The sequence below is a fragment of the Melitaea cinxia genome, chromosome 24 (genome assembly GCF_905220565.1).
Source record: "Melitaea cinxia chromosome 24, ilMelCinx1.1, whole genome shotgun sequence".
Classification (NCBI taxonomy): domain Eukaryota; kingdom Metazoa; phylum Arthropoda; class Insecta; order Lepidoptera; family Nymphalidae; genus Melitaea; species Melitaea cinxia.
In genome coordinates, this window is record NC_059417.1 from 2276491 (window position 1) to 2301176 (window position 24686).

The 24686-nt window shown below is 31.6% G+C and overlaps 2 long non-coding RNA genes across 2 annotated transcripts; one reads left to right on the forward strand and one right to left on the reverse strand.

Moving 5' to 3' along the window:
• The first annotated feature begins 1180 nt into the window (after positions 1–1180).
• LOC123665579 lies at positions 1181–23299 on the forward strand. Its single transcript, XR_006745072.1, has 3 exons — positions 1181–1194; positions 9030–9034; positions 23227–23299. It is a non-coding gene; the product is annotated as an uncharacterized LOC123665579 (long non-coding RNA).
• LOC123665578 lies at positions 5760–23600 on the reverse strand. Its single transcript, XR_006745071.1, has 3 exons — positions 23224–23600; positions 19086–19100; positions 5760–5770 (listed from the first exon to the last, which is right to left on the reverse strand). It is a non-coding gene; the product is annotated as an uncharacterized LOC123665578 (long non-coding RNA).
• Between the last annotated feature and the right edge of the window lie 1086 nt (positions 23601–24686).

Here is a 24686-nt window from a genome sequence, read left to right on the forward strand (position 1 = left end):
ACGCTGCTGCCTATATTCGACCTTTGTATTTCAAAGCCAGCAGTTGGATGGTTATCCTGCCATTGTATTTACTGCCGTAACTACACAGCAGATTTTTCTTGTTTTCAGTAAATTTTAAAGCAGTGCTACCTTCTATACATCACAGACTCTAAACTAAACCATTTAAATATAATCATATTTTCGCATTATAATTAAAGACCCACATTGTCTTACAATAGATCGGTTCATTTTATAGTTTAATCGCATATTGTTAAAAAAAATAGTCATAATATTTCAATAACACCCACAAGACTTGTTAATTAACGTAAGGTTTTAATAAAATAACAATTCAAATTATTATTATTGCAATAGTTATTTTATAGTTCTGTTGTAAAATATAAATTGATATTCACGAATAAATTGTTTTAAGCTTCTTTCAAGATGTGTATGTTTTAATAGGTCTATAGTAAAATACAACAAAGGCTACATATTGTACATAATTATTTATGGGTTTTTATTGAATATATTTAACAAAGAAATTACTTAATTGTATTGATTGATAAAATCTATACTAAAAAGGTATGTTACAATACATTGTCATTTTATTTTTATTACAATGGGTATGTTAAAAATGCATGTAGTAATAATATAAAGTACATTCTTAAAATCTTCATCGATAAAAAAAATCAATTTTAATTTAGATCCATAATAATAAAATAATCAATATAATCCTACATTAAACTCAAAATTAATCGTTAGAATTCGGTCAAATTTAACGATCATATGACAAGCACGATAGAATATTTAAAAAAATATCAATATTGGCACATTCAGTAAAAAGTTTTGAGGTAACGCACATAAAAAATACAGTTGAATTGAGAACCTCCACCTTTTTTGAAATCTCATAAAATAATAAATTCTCATGATTAGTCGATCCACGTACGTTATCTTGCGAATAATCAGAGAAACTTCGCCAGCCGTAGGTCACAGGGAAAGTTCTAGGTCTAGAGTTAGTTTTAGCCGGTCTTTTTCACCTTTAGCCTAGCCTTGTATGACGATTTATTAGTCTGGATTATTCGAGAATTCTTCGTATTAATTAGTGAAAATTTATGTCAAAATGACAGTCCGCCATCTTTGATTGTAACCTTTACAAGAATTATTTACTACAAAGTTATTAATAACAATATTAAGCGATGTTAAGATTGTAATAATAATGTCGTTTATTTTTAGTGTAGTCATTATTTAAATGTATTTTAGCCGACTGCAGTAAAATGAAGGAGGTTCTCAATTCGATTGTATTTTTTTAGTAAGAATTTTTTTAAATAAAATACTCATGTGCTTACCTACCTACTTATTTTCCCCCTTTTTTATTTATTTATTTATTTATACTTACACTACAACTACATTTTAAACATTAAGCACATTTAAAAACATTTACAGACTGTGAAGTAGGTACACATTTTTGTTTTGTGCTAAGATGAAATAGTCTATGAATAAAACTAATAAAAAAAAATAATTACGATATATGATAATGCTCGCAAACGGAAAAAAAACAACTGTAATTACATCGACAAGTAATACAACGTAGGTAGACTATCACCACGCCTATTAAAAGGTTATGGAGGTAGCACACATAAAAAATATACTTGAAGTGTCTTTGAGAAGTATCTCTTGAGACTATTTGTTTAAAGAGATGAAATAACGAAGCTACAAAGATTTTTAAAGTTCGAATTATAGAAAGTTTCGTGATGAAATAAAGATATGAAATATGTAAGGTTACGTTTATTAAAGTAACCGACATAGCCCACAGAATTAGCAAGTTGAAGTGGCAGTGGGCTGGTCATCTGTGTCGCACGCGTGTAGAACGCGTCTTGGCAAACGCAATGTGGGACGTCCTCCGGCCCGTTGGAACGACGATCTACGTAAGATTGCCGGTGTAGGCTGAATGAGGATTGCGGAAAACCGGGATGTCTGGCGCGAACTTGGGGGGGGGCCTATGTCCAGCAGTGGACTGCAATAGGCTGAACTGACTTACTAAAGTTTATAAAAAAAAGGAGAATTGAGAGATAACAAGTAATATTGACATGTAAACTCTGACCTACATTGAATAAAAATGTATATAAAATACAACCTTACAGTAAAGACAATAAGTTTCATTCTTACTTTGTATAAATGACTGTCATTAGAAATCGTTTTATTAATTTGTGAAGTAATGATTAAGGCCGTTATTGTGATTGTGTGTGTTGCCACACACAGCGTCAATGCAGCAATATTTTCATTTTACAAAGGGCCACCTCACTTGTTGACTGATGGCAGTATCCAACGGATATTTTTTTTAAATATTATTATTCTTTTTTTACCATTGAATCTAACAACATTTAGGATAAATCCAAAAGTAGTAGTTTATTAATAGACGAGAAACAGTCTCTACCTCCTGTTGTTAAAGTCTATTCGTAACTTATGTACAGGATAAAATTTATCCATAACCGATGGAACCGACCCTAAGATTGCAAATAAGCTAACGCTCCGCCTGACGGTAAGCGGTTACCGTACAATATGGCCTGCAACAACGGTAGCATCATATAATAAGGTGGTCGATCCGACACCCACTATCAACACGGAGTATCCTAATGAAATGAACCTTACCACAGTAACAAAATACTAGTGGTAGTTGGTTGTGGTCTTTTATAAGGCTGAGGTACTTCCCCAGAATATTTGTTCCAGATTTTAAACAATATATTTTGCTATGTCATCGAATAATTTGTATAAATAGCGTTCACGTTTGTAAAAGAACATAGTTCTATTATCAATACTCCGATGTTTATTCGTTTGTATAATAATGTGAATAATTACAACATGATTCCGTAAGCTCTTTATACTCTAAATAGAGAACAGTATTAAAATAATTTAAAAAGATATGTCCATTTTAATCTCTAATCACTTTAAATTGCAATTAAGTAAACACACTTTAGCAAGTCATTTAACAAGTTCGTTATGTCATCTTCTTGCTGCTTTGAATGTGCTTAATGAACAAGCAATTAGATTTAAATGATTATCATTGTGTTACCCTGATAATAACTTAAAAAATTAAACATTGCGGAACGAACTTTATGAAACGACTTATTGTATGTAAGGGTTTTATTAGTCAGTATTTCGTGTCTTTGAACTTATAAAAAATATCGTTCTAAGCTTCGGTAAAGAGAGAATCTCTTTCCTATATAATTTCAAATTTTTCCCGCTCAATAATATGTCAAAACGATTTTACCACAAATATCAATAAAAAAATACAATCCAAAATAACTCAACATAACTTTTCTTTCAGACTAAATAAATAATAATAAAAAAGAAACTCACAGATTCACGAATATATTACGTAGGTACGATAAGTTTGTAGTCTATACTATTAAGCATGCGTTGCCACAAAAAAAATCCGATATCTATATAATCTATAAAAATAAAAATAAATGTTGCTGATTAAATGAATGGCCACGGAAGGTTATAAAACTAAAAAAAAATTAAAGTTCGTTTATTCATAATTCAATTTAAATTGCGAAATTCCTTGACAAATTTGATTGATGTCAATGACATAGTACATGTAAAGGAAGGGCAGATTGCAAAAGCGATGTTTGTAAGAAAAATTACTGCGTTACTGGCGTTCTATTAACACGTGTAACTTATTTACATGTTATGTGACATTTGACATTTTTATGCTATATTTAATGATGCGTTCATTACTTTATATCTTTCAACACATTCGTGACCTATCACGAAAGGTCAAAATATTACATGCATTTCAACTATTTTTCCTAATTTTTATACTTACATCGAGATATCACGTCATATTTATTTTAATAGAGGACGTAGTGCGTTTTGAGAACGAGGCCTTTAGTAACAAAAAAAAATCAATATTACATATTTACAAACACACGAATGAACAGTATACTAAAGAAATAAAAAGAAAAAACTTAAATATCTATTTTTTAGTTTCGTGATTATACAATAATTTGAATCTATTAAAAAAAGTTACAACCAAATCTAAGTTCGTTAATAAAAATCTGGTTATTATAAAGATTATTAAACGCTATTATTAAATATTAATTAAGATACCAATAGTTTTAAAATTTCACAATTCTAAAATTAACTTTCGCTCATATGCTTACTTTTACCATTTGAATACTGTGTATGTAAATAACCAATAACGCACGATAGTTGGTTTTAACACGGTAATTAACTATTATTAAAAAGGGAAACTTTTAACATGTTGATGTAAAACTTTTTTAGGTGCATGAGGGCAAAATTTTTACGGATGAAACGGCAACGTTTTTGTCGATGGCGCTGGAACGGAAATCTTTAGCTTTAGATTTGTATAAATATAAACGAGACTTAAAAATTAGTTTGCCAAAGAAGTTTCACTTCTGACATGTGCACTTTGTACGCACACACTTTTTAACCGACCAAAAAAGGAGGAGGTTCTCAATTCGACTGTATTTTTTTTTATGTATGTTATATCAGAACTTTTGACTGAGTGGAGCGATTTCGACAAATTTTGTTTTAATCGAAAGGTGGTGTGTACCAATTGGTCCCATTTAAATTCGTTTGAGATCTAACAACTACTTTTTGAGTTATATCTAATAATGCGTTTTTACTTGACGCTTTTTTCGTCGACCTACGTTGTATTATACCGCATAACTTTCTACTGGATGTACCGATTTTGATAATTCTTTTTTTGTTGGAAAGAAGATATCCTTAGTTTAGTACCATGATAAGAAAACCAGGATCTGATGATGGGATCCCAGAGAAATCGAGGGAACTTCTTGAAAATCCGCAATAACTTTTTACTGGGTGTACCGATTTTAATAATTTTTAATTTAATCGAAAGCTGATGTTTGTCATGTGGTCACATATAAATTTTATTGAGATCTGATAACTACTTTTTGAGTAATCTTTGATAACGCGCAGTTACTTGACTATTTTTTCGTCGATCTACGTTGTATTACTCGTCGATGTAATTGAAGTCGGTTTTTTTTCGTTTGCGAGCTAACACAGTTATTTTTACTATTGATGAATATTGAAAGTCATATGAGAGGTCTTTTAAGGGGTTATACCTAGTTGACAGTCGAAATAATAGCATATTTTATGATTTTTTTTTTCAGAAAAGGACGATACCCAGTTAGTTTTTTTTACATACAATTGAAGGGTATATTTAATCGACTACATTTTTTTTATTTCAACTATTTCAATGCCAGTTCTTTATTAACTAATTATACACTTCCCTACCGCTTCTCATTTTATACGCCTTGTTCTATACCCTAAGGTTGTCTGGAAGAAATCGCTCTTAGCGATCCTTTGTACGTCTTTCTTCTTATGTACTCGTATTTCTTTTTGTAACGTTTCTTTGCAGTGTACAATAAAGAGTATTTATTATTATTTATTTTTTATTTCACTAACATTACGGAGGAGTAAGGAGTTCTATTCAAAAAATGCCTTATGCCTTAGACTGCCTGTTGTGGATATACTTCATACTATGAGTAACTAACCTAAACCCTCCTATACTTACACATAAAACTTTGCGGGTCAGCTTTACTGCCGCACTTGCTCTAGGACATTTAAAACTAAATGTGGATTAGCGAGCCATATTAGGGCCCATCAGAGAAATTAGTCATGACTCCCTGGGTCGCCGTCATCGAAATCGATGAGGAGGACTACTACTACTGATTGCTATTAAGTGTCATCGCTGAGTGAAGATAGGGAGACTTACAAGGACAGAAAACCAGACTGGAAATAAATATTTCTATAAACACAATTTCCTCTGAGTAGAGAAGTACCTCGACCTTACAGAAGATCAGCTAAATAATAGCTCTTTAGCTCTATTATTTTTGTAATTTCAAGAATGCTTTCATGGGTTTTATCCTTCACCCTCTTGTTTTGGGATCTTTATATGTACCCATACGTATAAATTATTTGAATAGAGCAGCGATGTACAGATTTTTCGAAGCGCGTACTTATACAAGTGCGTATGTGATTCGTGCCCGGGTTGCGCGACTTGCAGACCGTACAAAAAAAACGGCCATAACTCATTACGTTTTGATTGGATCGACTTGAAGTTTTCAGAGAATATTTTTGAAATGTTATCCTTTAAGAATCCGTCGAAATTGATAAATTGATTTTTTTTCGAAAAATCTTACTAGATGTAACTCCTTAATCAAGATTACATAATTGTTATTAGTGAGTCAATTATATTTATATTTTGGTAAGATATTGCCTTACATTGGCCAGTTGACGCTGTTGTAAGTTAACATGTTTTGTTATGAATTGAATTACTGATCCAAGTCTGAATGATAATAATATTCATTATTGACACATTAATCAGCCATTTATTTATTTATTTTTGTTTCTATATATTGAGTAACAAACAGCGTATAAATATAGATTACATGACAAATTAAATCTCATATTTAATATACGCACTATGCATAATGTATATACATATATCAACATTAATAAAAAAAATTATATAACGACAGACATAATAAGTCTATCTTAGGTATAGACGATTAAGTACTGTAATATACATGTAGGTGGATATATATATTTTACTATTTATTTATTCACAATATTTTGTACATTTTAAACTAAATATGTTATTGCTTACAACGAACTACTTATCTTTGCATTAATCATGTTATTGATAATTTTTTAGAATTACAGAGCACTGTAAAAGTATTTATTGTTTTTGTTCAGTGTTGTTTGTGATTATCATGTTTTCTCTTATTTTCTTTATTTTTAAAATAACTGACTCCGCTGATTTCATTTTTTTTCGTGAACATATCGATTCCATCCAAACTTAGTGGAGTTTTTTGGAAGTTATGTATGTTCATGCACTTTTGCGATTCGTTTTTGTTTTTTATTTTTCTGTCAAAAAAAGAAAATGAAAAAATCTTATAAAACCTAGCTCGGTCGAACTGCTTCGTGCCAGCCGGGATAATATCGTTTGTAAATAGAATATGGAATCGTGACCGACGAATGTCTTGGTGACATGGAAATCCTTTCACTGAGGAAGTGTTGTCTACGTCCAGAAGTAGGTATTTATTTACATATATAACATAATGCATAAAAGTACATTTACGAGCCCACAAACTAGAAATACAAAAGTTCTAAACGGATTTTTTTCCCAATTTATCTAAGCAATTTTTTTTTAACGCACACCTAGTAACACATCTAACCTATAATAATTTAGCTCTATTCTGTAGACAACCTTACCACCAAATATTATTGAATATCACTTCATGTCAAATAATTATTTTATCTATACAAATAAATAAAATTGGAGTTTCTGTTTGTAATATTGAAATAACCGCTTTTTACTAAATGCATATGGATGTGCGGTACACATACCATAATTACTTTATTTACAATTTTTGTCTGTCTGTCTGTTTGTTCCGGCTAATCTCTGAAGCGACTGGACCGATTTTGACGGGACTTTCACTGGCAGATAATGGATATGATAAAGAGTAACTTAGACTAATTTTATTTTAGAATTTTATTTATTTTATAACTCAGCGAACTGAAAAATAACTTTTTTGTTAAATTCTGCAGACGAAGTCGCGGGCACAGCAAGTTTTTGATATAAGTTAAACTTATGTCACATTACATGTCAAATTTGTTATTTTTGTTATTACTTGAACTTAAGCGTAAAAATGCGTGTACATGAATAGATGTTATCAGAATAGTAGTGGAGTAATACTAGTAATCAGAGAGTAAAAGTGTCCGAGTACGAGTACGTGTTGCTTTGAGTGGCGGCAGCTATGATTTCACCTTATGTTTTGAATGAGCTTTTTATGTAATAAGATGCATAATATGAATACAGTCAATCGTTTTTTAACAATGAAGTCTAGGAATTACTTTGTCAATACTATATCTATAAAAAAAAAAAACATATTTTTTTATTTTCGATTTTTTCATAAACTTTTACTAATAATACGCGATATATATTATACGTGATTTTTATTGTTTAAAAAAGGATTTATTAAAAATAGGTCAGTTTTTTTAAGTGACTTAAAAGAGGAGGCGATTTTTAATTCGTCTGTACTTTTTGAGTTATCTATATAATAGTGCGTATCAATTTTGTTATTTTCGTTCGACTACCTCTACGTACTATTAACGTAAGTAACTTATTATAAAGTCGTTTTTGTCGTTTGCAAACAAACACAATTTTTAAGTTTTGTTTATTTACAATGAAGATTGTATTTTTTATCTTTTTTTTATACAAATTGTCATTGCGACACAAAATCTTTTTAAATATATTATTTACTAGCTGACTGAACTGAACTTCGTATCGCCTAACACAAACTTTATCGTATGGTATTAAAAATCAAATTGACTTTTAAGTATTATCACAAATCTTTTGTATGGGAGTATAGAAAAGTGTTGTTTTTAGACTTTTTCAGGAAATTTAATTTTTTTTTTTTTAGAATTTTTCTCTCCATAAGAACCATCCTCGTACTTCAAGGAATATTTTAAAAAAAGAATTAGCGAAATTGGTCCAACCGTTCTCGAGTTTTGCGCTTAGCAACACATTCAGCGACTCATTTTTATATTATAGATTTAAACTCGATTTTTGAGAAAGTCCTACAAAATCCAAATTTAGCAAAATTAAATTTAATTCTTATCCATGAAAAAAGATAGAATAAAAAAGTTAGACAAACTGACCTCTGACCTAAGACTGCCTTTGTTTAGGGGTCAAGTAAAACTTTCTCAGCTATCATATTTCATGAAAAGCTTGTAAACATTGTCCTTTGTACACATAACTTATTATTATATATTTAATTATTTACAGATAAGTTTTATTTCAATATTAAATAAAAAGAATAATAAAACCTTCTTTTTCTCTTAAACTTTTCAATGCGTTATTGATTCATTATTGAAAAATAACTTAACTGTATTCATATATAGAACAAAATGATATACGAGGAACAGACGTTATTGTAATAATTTTTATATGTGACAGATAAAAAAAGCTCGAGCATTTTATGTTTTGATGCAAGGTTAAGTTCTTGTTGTAACTAAATTGAGTAAAAATATTAACAATATTCAATTGCAAATCAAGTATATAGCTTGTGGAGATAAAATCTCTCTCATGGTATTGTATTTATAATCAAGATGTCAATCTGTTTACAACAATAGACATTACATAGGCATGTAAATTGCCGCTTTTGAAGACTAAAAAAAAATGATTCGATATTTAAAATTAAATTGATTTGTTTCAAAGAAATAGTCAGAATTAAATAATCTAAGTTATAAATGTTATAAAAGCGAGAATGTGATACGAGATTAAAGTAATAATTTATTTTTTTCATATTTGTAAAAATAAAATAAATAAAACTAAAAAAAAATTAAAAATTACCTTAAATCCTTTATTGAACGACACAGCTAAAACAAAAAAAAAACGAAAATTAATAATCACACCACTAAATTCACAACCGCCGTCGCGTTTTAAATATTACCAACCAATTGAACGAACCGTTTATTTTTTTAAATATGGAATGCCTCTCCGGCGCTGCGTGTTGGAGGTGAATGTTCGCGGGCTTTTCATAGTTCACGCTTTTAACCTCCGTGTTGACGCTACCACCATTCTTTCGTGACCCCCCACGTGGTAATAATTACTATGAGATGTACGGCTATTCAACAATGGCGTCTATGTAGTACAATATGGGGGCAGATGATACTATTGAACGAATGACTGGTAATTAATTTATTGTTTTTTTTTTTATATCTAAAGCCTCCATTGATACTTTTCGTAATAGCTTTATATATTTTTACAAGTATTTGAAATGTTGACCTCGGATAAATTTACAATAAAAAGGCAGCAATGTTTTTGTTAGAAAAAAATAAGCAAATAAAAAAAATCACTTGTGTTAAGAATTGTTTTCGAGATGAGCTTGTAATTGTTATTTATTTATTGCATAGAAATCAAACATAGAAAATAACGAACAAGCAAAAAAAATGTGTGAGCCAAATTTTATTACTTTTTTGAATAGTAAAGTCACGTTTTTTATTTATTTATTTATTTAGGATCACCAGTAATTGTTAACACTAATTACACAATAACGTAAACTTAATCTTAATAAATACTTTACAGCTAAGTGTTGCAACACCACATGCAAAAAGAAGCGTTACATTCCAATATACAAAAAAAAAACATTTTTAAAATCTATAAAAATCAACAGTCATCAATTATACATAAAAAGTAGGCGATCTTAAAAACAATTTATCCATGTCTCACACAATTCCCGCCAGAGCTTGGTAAATGAGTCAGCAAAGACATGTTAGTTACGTTAAGGAGTCTGGATAACCTCGGTACCAATTAGTTGGCACCCAGAGTTGTTTTGCGTAAGGGCGGGCACAGCGGAGTAATAGGGGTTCGAGGATAAATTCTCAGCACACGGAGTTGGAACCTCTCAAACAATTGTGAACAATTTATGGCATTGTTAAGGTGTTTTTCAGTTATTTAATAAAAATGAATAGAATTGGAATACCAGTAAAAGAATTATTATAATTAAGTACGCTTTTTTTAACCGACTTCAAAAAAGGTTCCTCAATTCGACCGTAAATATACATTTTTTTAATGTATGTTCGCGAATAACTTCGTCGCTTATGAACAGATTTTGATGATTTTTTTTTTTTTTTTGTTTGAAAGGAGATATCGAGGAATGGTACCATTATAAGGAAACCAGGATCTGATGATGGCATCCTAAAGAAATCGAGGGGAACCTTCGAAAATCATTGTGGCGACTAGTGCGTTTGTTAATTTTTTCGTTTACCTACGTTGTATTACTTGTCGATTTAAATGAAATCGATTTTTTTTCTGATCATCTTCTAAAGAAGCCGTTTTTAGTTTTAGACTGATAATGTCCAAATTCAACAAAATAATTTAATAGTATAAATAAAGTTCGTAATTAATCAAAACATTACTATTTATTTATTTATTTTATTTATTTATTTGTATTTGGGAAACAAACAGTACAACATAACACAAATAATAAAAGATAACAACGATATATCGCACAGACCAGTTAAGTTTCCACCAATAACCAATACAAACAAGAAGCAGAAAGTAAAAAATGAGATACAAATTCAAATAATAATTCAAATAATCAAATACAATGTTGAAACTCATACAATTAAATTCTTAAAAATTAATTATATAAATAAATAAATAAAAATCATCAAATAATTTCTTAAAAATTAACTATATAAATAAAAATTACCAATTAAATTCTTAAAAATTAACTATATAAATAAAAACCATCGATCAAATTCTTAAAAATACACTATAAAAATAAAAATCATCAATTAAATTCTTAAAAATTAATTAAATAAATACAAAGTTATAGTTAAATAATTTCTATTCATTGATTAAACAAATTGATAATGTTACGTCTAAAATTTGAAAGTGAACACGAAAATATATCAACGTCATTAAATTTTTCATTATGCATATTACAGGAACGACGAATAAAATCGTTTTGGGCATATTTAGTCTTGGTACAGGGCAAATCGAAAAGAGAATTTTTGCGTTTACTAAATGTAGGGACATTAAATTTTAAGCAACTTAATAGGTAAGGGCTATCAACAGCATTATTTATTAGTTTAAAAAGAAAGATTTGATCTCTGAGCATTCGGCGAATTTCCAGTGGACAGATACTAGGCGAGCTCTGACACGAGTCATAAAATTTAAATTTTAAATGTTTCAAAAATTTGTTTTGTACCTTTTCGAGAGAATCGATATCGATATAACGTATAGTATTTTTTTTTAAACTAACTGCTGAGTTTCTAGATGATTCTTATCAGTAGAATCATTTAATTCATAGTCGGTCAAATTTCTCGTCGGCGGTAGGTTGAAACTAACCATAATTAATTTTATTGATAGATTAATTGATATAGCCGATAGTGTCCACTGTGTATATGCCTCTTTTTCTTAAAGAGAGACATCACAGCTTAATCCACCACCTAAGTAGGGCATTACTTCAGGTTGATGGACATATCATGAGTACCGATTGCTGTCAGGTGTCTGACAATGAGATCAACCTTTAATATTTGCTACTGACAAGCATTCTGTACCGGCCGGCTGTCGCGACATCGATTCACAGTAGGCAGATAACGCTCTCGTCAAGCATTCACCAGCTTACTCCCCAAATCAAGCGTCTGTTAAGAATTTAAAAAACGAAATAACTCTACTAGGAAAGCCACGGAAACACACAAAAACGCTCAGACCGAGTCATTGTATAGTTTTTACATAAATGTTACGAGACCGCGGTTCACACGGCTAACTAAAAGAAATATTTTAAATGTCATAGTAATAATAGTTTAATTACATACAATGCTTTCATTTTTAGTAATAAGCATAACGGTTAATATGGTTTTGGCGGCGTTCTTTTCTACCGCATTTTCATTAAGTTACTAATCTTGTCAGTATTTTATACTACTGGGTTGGCAAAATATCTGCCTGATGGTAAGTAGTTCCCAAACATTATGGACGTTTGCAACACCAGAAGCATCAATAGCGCGTTGCCGACCCTACCTGCTGTATTATTTTGCTGTTATCTTTTGTAAGTTTGAGATACGTTCCCTACCTAGCTGCGCTAGATTTTGGGCAAAACATTTCTTGCTCTGCCTACTTCATAAAAAGAATTCTTTATAGTTGCTAATATTACACTTACCTCTGATACCTAATAGGCTCATAGCCTTTCGAAATACAAAAAAGATTCCGAGATCAGCCTATTCAAACAAACTTATCGCCTTATAATAAATAGTAATAAAATTCTGATGAGCCGAGATGGCCTAGCGGATAACATACGAATCTCAAACCAAGGTCACAGGTTCGATTCCAAGCGAGTCAAAGAGTTTGTTAGTTTATCGTAAGATTTGGTTGTATAACAAGAATATGTTACCATGTGACCTCCTTTGTCTTATTTTAGCTATTTCAGAGACAAATGTAGACATACAGACAATTTTTTTAATGCTTTAATTTTACATGTCAATAAAAAAAACATTATTTTCTCGCCCATACAACATGTTTGCTTAACCGCTCCTCATATAAACGGGTGAGCCACTAGGTGAGAGCTAAAAAGAGATGTGGAAATTTTCAAAATACGGTAGGGAAAATTAGATTTTTTTTTTATAAAAGACTAGCTGACCCGGCGAACTTTGTATCGCCTAACACAAACTTTATCGTATGGGTATTAAAGTTCAAATTGACTTTTAAGTATTATCACAAATCTTTTGTATGGGAGTATAGAAAAGTGTTGTTTTTAAACTTTTTCAGGAAATTTAATTTTTTTTTTTTTTAGAATTTTTCTCTCCGTAAGAACCATCCTCGTACTTCAAGGAATATTTTAAAAAAAGAATTAGCGAAATCGGTCCAACCGTTCTCGAGTTTTGCGCTTAGCAACACATTCAGCGACTCATTTTTATATTATAGATATTATATAAAATATTTTGATAAAAGATGCGAATCAAGTTAAAGAACGCATATCTGCCAGAACGTGAACAGTTAATATACCTAATTTGTAAAATACATTGTGGTAATTTGTACACTGTATGTTAAACTTTATCACTAAAACTAAGATAAAAAAATTATAGTCATCGAATAAAATCATGTTGTAACTCAAAAATAATCATCAAAATCACCAATTTACATTTTATTACTAGCTGACGCACGCTTTTTTTTACCAAATATTTAAAATAATGGCTATAATGGTAAATTTAAAATTAATGGTTATTAATTACACTAAGTTTTCTTCAATGTTTTGAAATTTACGCCTTTTTAGGTCATACAATTGAATAGCCTCACACTGACAAAATAATTTTAAAAAATCGAAAAACTTGACATTCGAATAGCCTTGACATCAGACAAAATGACAAACGTACAGTCAAACAGACTGACTGGCGCGCTGATTAATACAATTGAGCCCGCTAAGATTTATATTAAGATTTTATATATATAGAATAGATACGTAATAGGCCGTATTAAATTACAACTTGCAAATCTCAAGCTAAGTCTGATTAAATGTTTTTAATATTGATGTTATTTATCAAAATGACATACCCAATATAACAACATGAAATACATTTTGCAACTTTTTGCATCATTTGTGTTTCTTTTTTTAAATATTTGATCAATATGTTAAATATATAACTCAAGTAGCAAGCTGTCAAAAGAGCTCCTGTATAACAAACTAGAAAAAGAATTTTTAAAAATCAAAAAAGTAACCGACTATTACGTCACTGGAATGTGTGTTTTATTCCTATGAAGTTTTTAAATTATTCATATGTCATCAGCAAATAATAACAAATCATAAATATATTTATTTATTATCTACACAAATAAATAAAATTGGAGTGTTTGTTTGTAATATTAAAATAGCCCTTTTTTCCTAAATGCATATGGATGTATACAAGGTACATATACCAAAATAACATTTTTTACAATTTTTGTCTGTCTGTCTGCTAATCTCTGAAACGGCTGGACCGATTCTGACGGGACTTTCGCTAGCAGATAGCTGAAGTAGTAAGAAGTAACTTAGACTACTTTTATTTTAGAAATTTATTTATTTTATAACTCTGCAAAGTGAACAATAACTTATTTGTCAAATTCCACGTGAACAAAGTCGCGGGCGCAGCTAGTGTAAAATATAGTGGACGACTGTTAGGACAAAAAACTTGTGGAAATGCCACAACAATAAAAAACTTCACTGAACTTGTAGAATATATTGAAATTACTATTTCCTTTTATTTTTAGGTGGTAACCTGTGAGGCAAACAAGTGTACGCTTATGGTAAGCCGTTACCGTAGCCTATCGACGCTTGCAAAATAATCATATAAGGAAAAGCTGCTAGCTGCTGCCGCGGCTTCGCCCGCGTTGAAATCAGTGTTACAAATTTTTGCCTGCAAACTTGCAGTGAAACTCTCATCCAAATCGGCTTAGCCGTTCCGTAAACTTTCCTCTTGAAGCCCTCTCTCCATTGTGGGAATTGGATTTTGGGGACTTTTTTTATAATACACTAACTGTTGCCCGCGGCTACGTCCGCGTGAATCGCGCGTCACGTTGAACAAAACGTTTCGTTGAATTCGTCAGAATTGTAGTATGAAATAATGTATAGTATTGTAGTGTAAATATGTTTAAAATATACTGCATGTATTTTATGGTTCTACATAAAGTGTAGTATTTTATGGTTCTACATAAATATATGCCACGGAATAGCGTAATGCACGCTCCTCCGTGACGACAGGGGTAAATAAAAAAGTATTCTAGTAACGTAAAGATTAGATATTCTAAAAAAAAAATTGTACTACTTATAATATATAAGTGATCAATATAAATGATTCTTGAAGACATAGGGTTGCAAACGCGGTTATTTTCCTTTAAACCGACCCTGCTGTATATGTTTCACACAAACTATCAACCCAAATTAAACCCCTTTAGCGGTGGAATATCGAAAAATCAGTTCTTAGCGGACGTCTACTAACTAATCTACCTCCCTGCCAAATTTCATCTTTGTCCATCCTGGATGGATGGACCATCCAGATATACAAACTTCCGACCTCCGTTTAACCCCCTTAAGTGTCGAGTTTTGTAAAATCCGCTCTTGGCGGATGTCTAGGCCTTATAAGGAACCTACCCGCCTAATTCCAAGTTTGTAGATGTTATAGTTTTAGAGATTTCGTGATGAGTGAATCAACCTACCATCCCCCGTTTTAACCCCAAAAGGTCGTTGATTTCTAAAGATACGTTATTTGGACACCTTCTCACCATCTTAAGAGCGTAAATTTTAAATTTCAAGTCTCTTACTTCAAAAACATAGGACTTTCATACAAACTTCCAACCCCCGTTTTATCCCCTTAGGGGTCGAGTTTCGTAAAATCAGTTCTTAGGGGATGTCTACGCCCTATAAGGAACCTACTTGCTAAATTTCTAGTTTGCAAGTGTTATATTTTCGGAGATTTCGTGATGAGTGAGTCAACCTACCATCCCCTGTTTTAACCCCAAAAGGGAGTTGATTTCTAAAGATACATTATTTGAACACATTTTCACCATCTATAGAGTATACATTTTAAATTTCAAGTCTCTTACTTCAAAAACATAGGACTTCCATACAAACTTCAAACCCCCGTTTAACTCCCTTAGGGGTCGAATTTCGCAAAATCCGTTCTTAGCGGATGTCTACGTTCCATAAGGAGCTTACCTGCCAAATTTCAAGTTTGTAGGTGTTATAGTTTCGGAGATTTCGTGATGAGTGAGTGACCTTTCGCTTTTATATATATTATAGATATAGATTATAGATAAAAGACTTATTTCCGATTTTTCATGTTTCTCTAAAACTAAAAAATATGTCGTATTGCAATTAGTCGGACTTTATTTTCATCTACTGTATATACTAATAGCCTATTGAAATAGATGATGAACAGCTGATCGCCTTATCCAAATCACCAAACTAACCATAAGCCAATCTTCTCTTAGAAGCTTAGAGAGAGAATCCTACTTAGAGTTTACTTCCTTTAGGGCTTGTTATTAAAAAAAATAGGTTTATTCCACTTAGCACTATAGCGCCATCATTCTTTATAACGTTCAAAACAATGTCCCTATATTCTTATACGTTTTTATTCAAGCTGGTATACTCTTTCAGTTACTGTCAGTAAAAACATATTAATTACAATCTGCACCTTACGAATATCAATTATTTAAAAATTAGTACAATACTGCACAATCTAATACAATTAAATAAAAGCTATTGAAGCAACCTAGTACAGTCAAATAGGCGCTATAGAAAATAAATGTCGTATACTTAGTTGCCAAATTTACACCGTTTCCATACTCAACGATTTCATTATGATAACATCCTGTTGACAAACAACTCCATAAAAAAAGATCGAACTCACAAATGCTAGCGCAACAGACACTTACAGTAACTAATAGTAAGTACATATGATAATCAGCATATGTAATGTCATTTTATTACAAACCAATTCAGAAATTCCATCATATACCATTCACTCAATAATAATAAATCTATACAAAAAAAAATGTTTCACATTTTAATCCCATGTAAGCACAGACATCTAAACAGTAATTTTTCTAATTGCGCACTATTCATTTCATGCTATTTCGTAAATGAGACAATGAAGAAGGTTGTCTACTGACGCGTCTCGATTTCGCAAAGTTTCGGCGATTTACAATACTCTAAACAAAAGACAATCTGTTAATAATTTTATCTTTAATCTTCTTTTACTTTTATTGTTATTAGTTCTGTAGAAAATTTAACAATTAGATATTAAATTAATTTTAAGGTTGTGTTGTTAAAAACTGGAGTTGCTAGAGAAACGTTGCTGATGATACGGCGGTGGTAAGGTCGGCAAAGCGCTTGAGATATATGACCATAGGCTATCGTGATCGCTTGATATCATACACCATTTATCAGATGTTGTACCGTTTATTTATGAATCAAGTGTATAATAAGAAATAAATGATACCAATTTGTGCAGTGTACTGTTTTGACAGCGGATGTGGGGTTGTCAATGCGCTTGTTATGTTTCTAGTGCTGCGTCACGCATATACGCTTCACGTATTATATATACTAAGATCGTTTGTATTGTTCTAGTAGAATAATCCGTTATCGAATATTTCATAAAGAATTAAGAACAAAAAAGCAATGTTCGATTACTCAAACATTTCCATAAATAGTTTAATTTTTTTTAAATAGTTTTACGGATCTCTAAATGAAATATTTACCACTATTAGACAGTCATGTGAACAAAACCATAGCAATGGCTTTATTGTCATTTCCGATAAATTAATTTACATCAGTTACAAGCTGACCTTAATTGTTCTTAAAAAAAACATTGATTGTTTTCAGAACGTAAAATTTCAAAGCTACGTAAGATTTATAAGTTAAACACATATATTTTATTGGGATAGGGCACAGGGGGAAAATATCTTGTTCAACGAGATTCGGAACAGTCTGAAGTAAAAGTTCGTCAACACCACAGAAGATCACAGCCAAACAATATGGTTCGGGAGTAGTGTTGTTCCTGTAATGACTAAAGTAGCTGGATATTTTAGGTCAGCGATAGTGTCAGCAACGTGACTGCAATGCTCATGGTATTACAGGTGTTCGTAGACTACGATACCTGCTTACTACCCTTTACTAAATGAAAAAAATATTAAAATAAAATACCCTAGCTTTATAATTGCAAACTTCGTGGTGATGAAAATGATAAGTTGATAGAGATATTTTTGAAATAAATTCACACATGTTAAAATTCTATCACTAAGAGCCTAACTAAAGGCTTATATATTATTTTATCGATGTTCACGTTGTTGATTTTTTGTTAAAAATACAATACTTTCATCAGGTTTACGGTCTGGCTCTTAGATAAAACATAACTCCAGTAAATTTTGTGGGAGTCAAGTAAATACTATGCATGCTCATACAAAAAAAAATATTTTTATTTTCGATGAACAAATGCGTTTTTTACAAATTGAAAAAAAGTTAAGAATAATATTACATAACATACCAAATTTTCCTTTTTGAATCTATATTAACTTTAAAACAACGAGAGATTAATAGTTATGTATTTCTAAATGATTTTATGGATATATTACTGAACTGATTTTAAAAATTTCTTCTCCAGGGGATACCAACGATCTACGTAAGACTGTAGGTGTAGGCTGGATAGGGATTGCGGAAAACCGGATGTCTGGTACAAACTTGGGGAGGCCTATGTCCAGCAGTGGACTGCAATAGGCTAAACTGACTGACTGACTGACTTCTCCAGGAGAATGCTACACTATCACTGAGTGATACAGGCTATATTTTTAAAGGGAGAAAACTAAACAGCCAAATTCGTTTGAACTTTTGAAGCACGTGTACAAAGCCACGAACATGAAGCTAGGCTTATAAATAACTGACGATGAATTTTGATGGCCATTTAAACAAGAAAAGCAAATAAAAACTAATATCTCATAAACGAAACGAGCATAACGTAACAACAATTAAAGGTAGGTAAAACATTAGCATTTTAATTTACTACATCCGACTCTAAAACACAATTAAAATTATTATCTTGCGAATCTTGTCCTACATTTTACATTTTTTTTAAATATTTTATAGGAATTGACAACCCTGTTTTAGGAAGATAGTAGAAGGAGTCCTATTATTGAATTAAAAGTATCAAATGGCTAATTTTAATATAGAAAGTTAGAGCTAAAAAAGTGTAAGTAGTTAGGCAATAGCCCTTGATAATTTGTATACTCGTGATAATTATAACCATAATCATTTATTTATTTGTTACAAAACATATAAAGGTTCAGAAGACAGAGTATTACGTATGAACCCAATAAAAAGTATAGATGTAACCACATCCAAAGCATCCGCCAAAAAAAAAGCGAATCAAATTCAAATTTTTTTAATTACCGTATCATCGCCAAACTAGAAAACTATGCTAATTCCGACAAATCATCAAAGAATTGTTAAAGCGCGGGTAATAGACATAATTAAAAAATTACGTATAATAAAAGAGCACGCTTTTCTGTTTGTCTATAAAACAAAAAATATATTACTATACTGTTCCAATTATATACTTATATGGATTGTATTATTTCAGCCTATCGCAGTCCACTGCTGGAGATAAGCCCTCCCAATCTGAGTTGTAATATATAATTTGTATATCTATTGATATTTATGTATTTTCTTAATATCAATGGAAGAAAAATATTGGATAGACGCAATACAAGATTATGTGCGCAAAGGTATCAAGCAGATAGTCTGGCGCAACGGCCACAACCCTGGATTTATAGCTGTCGCACTAACGGTTGAGGGTTTCATCTCCCCACATGGCAAACATTTGTATCGGCCATACAGATGTTTCTTGTGCCGTTAAGTGTGAGATAGTACTTCACGATATATTGATCTTTTTCACCTGACATTCCCCCTTTTTCAATATCTTCTCGATTTCTTCTATACAATAGTCGTCGTTTATTAGTTGAGGTGGATAAATCTCTAAGGGCCTATTTCAACACCCTCTGATAAAGCTTATCAGTGTCTCATTTACAAGGTCAAATATATCAACAACCACTAAAATATAAGCTACCTTTTTTTTCTGGTATTTCACATAGATTTATGTTAGATGGACCGATAGATATTAAGCAACTAGGAACATAATATCTGCGTGTCTATTGACATAGATCTGATGTCCACGCCTTTAAAGATAGTGTCTCAATATTTACAATCACTTTGTTTGGATTGGCTTTTTCATTGTTTGAAATCCTGCTCAAGTGCTCATATTGTTCTTTAGGAGAAGAGGAGTTTTAGGAGGGAAGATTGTTCTATTAATAATAATTGTTAGCTAAATTATATATTAGACTTTATTTTTAATATCTTATAATAAATACACGTTAAACGTTTTAATATTCCTATAGGATTCATTACCAAACCAAGTAGTGGTTGCAGTTTAAAATTAAAAATTAAACTGTTCGTAATTAAAATCTAAATCAATAATAAAAAAGTGCATTGCTCGGTAATTATTTAAAAGCAGTATAAAATTGTTTTTCACTGTTCATTATTTTCATTAGTCATATTTGACCATATATAAAAAATGAAAATTGACCGGATTTCTGCCAAAAAAATGTAATTTTGCAAATATTTACGATTTCGAACGACGATGTATGACACATTATGGTCAAAAGTAGACAAATCATAAGTCACTTTAAAACTCGGTACGTTACTTTTTCGTTTCATTTTCTTAATCTTCTAATATATAAAATTCTCGTGTTAAACATTAAACACCTCCGAAACGGCTCGACCGATTTTAATAAAATTTTGTGGGCATATCGGGTAGGTCTGAGAATCGGCCAACATCTATTTTTCATACCCCTAAGTTATAAGGGGGGGGGGGGTGGATTAAGCGGGTTAATAACATATATGGCAAAGAAACGTTTGCGGGGTCAGCTAGTACTTTATAATATTACTCTTAATTTTTTTCACATAACGTGTTGCTAAATATTTTTTTCTTTTTGTACCTCATTCATACTGATTATTAGACTTCTGTCAACTTCTTGTGAGTGGGTTCTTAATACAGACATGGAATCTGAATAAAGAACTAGTACATAAGATCAAGGTCACTCAAAATGCTATGGAACTGGTTATGCTCGGCGTCTCTTTCAAAAGATAAGATAGAAATGAACGAAAGTAACAAACATAGCTTGTAGAATAGGAAAGTTGAAGTGGTGGTGGGCAGATCATCACTGTCGCAGAACCGATGGCCGTTGGAGGAGACGTATCCTGGAGTGGAGACAGTGTGTTAGCAAACGCAGTGGGAGAGAACCTTCGGACCGCTGGATCGACGATCTACGTAGGATCGTCGATGGGGGCTGACTGAGGACTACGAAGAACTGGTAAGTTTGGCGCGAACTTGGGGAAATATCTAGCGGTGGACTGCGATAGGTTGAAGTTATGGGTTCATAGTACGAGGGATCGATGGCCATGTGATGTGATAGTAGGAAACTGGTTGGATGCGGTTAAACCAGACATTAGATCTGCAGAAAAATAGTAGTAACCGATTTATCGATGGAAAAGTTACATGAACAGTTACAATTTAGTTAGCGAAATGATTATCATACCCCTATGAAAGGGTCTCAAGGTTCTAGAATATTGACTACACATCAGAACGTATCGGCAGAGTCCACTAGATGGTCAAACAATCTTGAGCGAAGTATTGATGGTTTTTGACACAGAAGCACTAATGTTAAAGTCTTTAAAAGGGATTTACCAGTAGTCGTTAACTGACTGATAATAGTCTTTATATAGACTAAATTATTATTATTATTTTATTTATATAAATAGGTCGGCAGACAAGCGTACGACTCAACTAATAGTAAGCGATTACCGTAGCTTATAGACGTTTGCAACACCAGAAACATAGCAAGCGCGTTGCCGATTCCCCCAAGAGCTCTGGTCACGTTACTCACCAACAGAAACACAACACTGCTTGAAAACAGTATTATTTATCTGTGATCTTCTGTAAGGTCGAGGTACTACCCCAGTCGGGCTGCTCCATATTTTGAGCAGAAAATTTCCTGCTGTGTACCTCAGTCAGTCAGTAGTATCAGTCAGTATTATGTTAAGTAGATATTCAAGAAGTCAAAAGTTTCGTTAAATAAATCATAACTATCATCAAACCTCTCTCAAGATGAGCGAAGCTAGAGGCCTAAACTAGTATCAATTATTCAACTACATTCACATAATTTACGTTGTAAGAATGTTAATATAATTTTTTATCAGCTCTTATATATCACGAGGCTAATATGCTTAAATAATATATAATCAACGTTTTACTATTAATTAGTATGCAACAACGAAGAAAATGTTATATTACGTATTACATCTGCTGAAAACAATTTGTGAGTTGTACAAATTGTATGAATATATTGTGTAATAGTATATAGGAAATTAGCTGTTAATCGTCAGGAGATCTCTTAATATTTAATGCGTAAACGAAGAATAAATGAAATGAAAAAAGGTTTTACTTTAAAACCTATATAGGTATAATTACACCATTTAGTTCTGACGACCGTTTCTTGAACACCGATAGTTGGTTGTCACATAACCATATTAACGACTGCGTTCAGAATTACACTGATGGAAACCGTGGCTAAGATATATTTAATAAAATAATAATAATCATTAAATTTATTTTTTGCCACATATATTTAGGTTAAAGTAACACGCTTAAGAAACATTTATAAAAAAATAACATTATATACGTCAAACGTATTAAATTTAAAAAAAATGTTGAGAGTAATGTGAATGGGTAATAGGAAGTGACTGGGTTTCAGCTGACACAGAACCAAGATGCTAGACGCAATTGAGGTTGTGTATTCATCATCAAAAACAGACAAAGAAAATAGTAGAATAAAGAACAAGAATTTTTCACAGTTTTCTTTAAAGGAACATCTTCCAAAAAAAAAATTATAAAATCTTCAATATTGTGGTAGGAGGCGTTAGAGTTTTATCCTAAGCATAGATAAGATTTATAATAATATCAGAATCGCTTATCGGTCTAAAAATTCTAACACATATTCTTTATTGCACTTAAAAGACACATACAAAAACATTAGGTTATTAGGTTAAAGAGGTTAGTTATTAGGTTAAAGAGATGGGTTATTTATTAGGTTAAAGAGATCTCTACTAGCTTAACACTTTCACGCGAACAAGTCAATATTGTAGCTCTATGCGATATTGCACATCATTTTTTCATATAAATTCGAGCGACGTCTAATGACGTTGTGCAAATAGCTGATGATATTAGTATTTAAATATATTGCGCTGACGTTCCTAGACGTCGTCAATCGTCAAGTCGTAATCAGCATCCGATCCAAATTCTCCATCGTCAACAAAAGGGTCTGTGGGGTGATTCCTCGTGATAACGAAAGTTCTAAGATTTTCAAAGAAGATTCCTTTTTTAGCTCATTTTACATATATTTTACGTCAATATTCTACGTGAACACAGAATCGGCGCACGCACTACCCCCGCGAGGCGCACAAGTCGAGTGAAGTAATAAAATTTCTTAGGCGAAACGACGTATAGTGACGTTGTGCGCTAAAAAAGTAGGTACTGTATCAGGACTGAATGCCATCAAAGAAGGCAAAATTAAATCGGTGCGGCGTAGCACTACAATTTTTAGAATTCGATATGTTGTGGCACAGCAACCAAACTTTTAAACATTAGTATGGCCAGGCACCGAACCATTACGTTGTGCTCAATAAATCGGGGTTTTGCTGAACGTTATAGTACGTTGTGCCATATCATATCTACCAATATATGACGTACATATACGTTGTTCGCATGAAAGTGTTAACCATGGCAATGAATGATGGTACAGTTGTGCGAGAGAACAAAAAACCAAAAGAGAAAAAAGATATCTTTTTAATAATACATGCACTGTTAACATAATATATACCTATATATATACAATTACAAACAAATAAAATACATACACAAAATTATATACTGAACATTTTAGTCACCGCATTACGTAATTTAACTGAAAAGTTTTAGTCACGATTACTTTAAACTTAAACAGAGTTGGATAAGTTAGAAAACCGTAAGTGAAACGGGTGCTAACTTAGTTACGCTGATAACATTGCGCGCTCGCTCCTGTAAACGTAATAAAGAATAAGTAAATATGCTTGTTGTTTTAGAAGTCATATTTACTACGCAATAGTAATTGAGCTTAGTTGGTCTAATGGACGGAACACTTGAAACGCTTTACGATCTCGAATCTGGGTTAACACTATTTAGTTTCCTAGTGGAAATAATATCCGAGATCTTTAAAAGACAATTTGCAATGGAAATGCTTGTATCGTCCCAGTACTTCTCTTATACGTGAGGATTTTTTTTTTGCTTTATAGACAAGTTTGTTTATTTTTGCGAAATAATTGCTAATTTCTCGCTAATTGTCAAATACAACATATATCGTGCACTAAAACTGTTACCACACTAATACTAACCAGTGAGGACTATTTGTTTATAAATAAGGCGACCAAATCGAAATTGATAGCAATAATTGCACCATTATTCTAAGTTATTATACATTTTTGTAAGTTACTTGATAGTCTGGAGGTTCGCGGGCTCTAAATTTGTACAATATT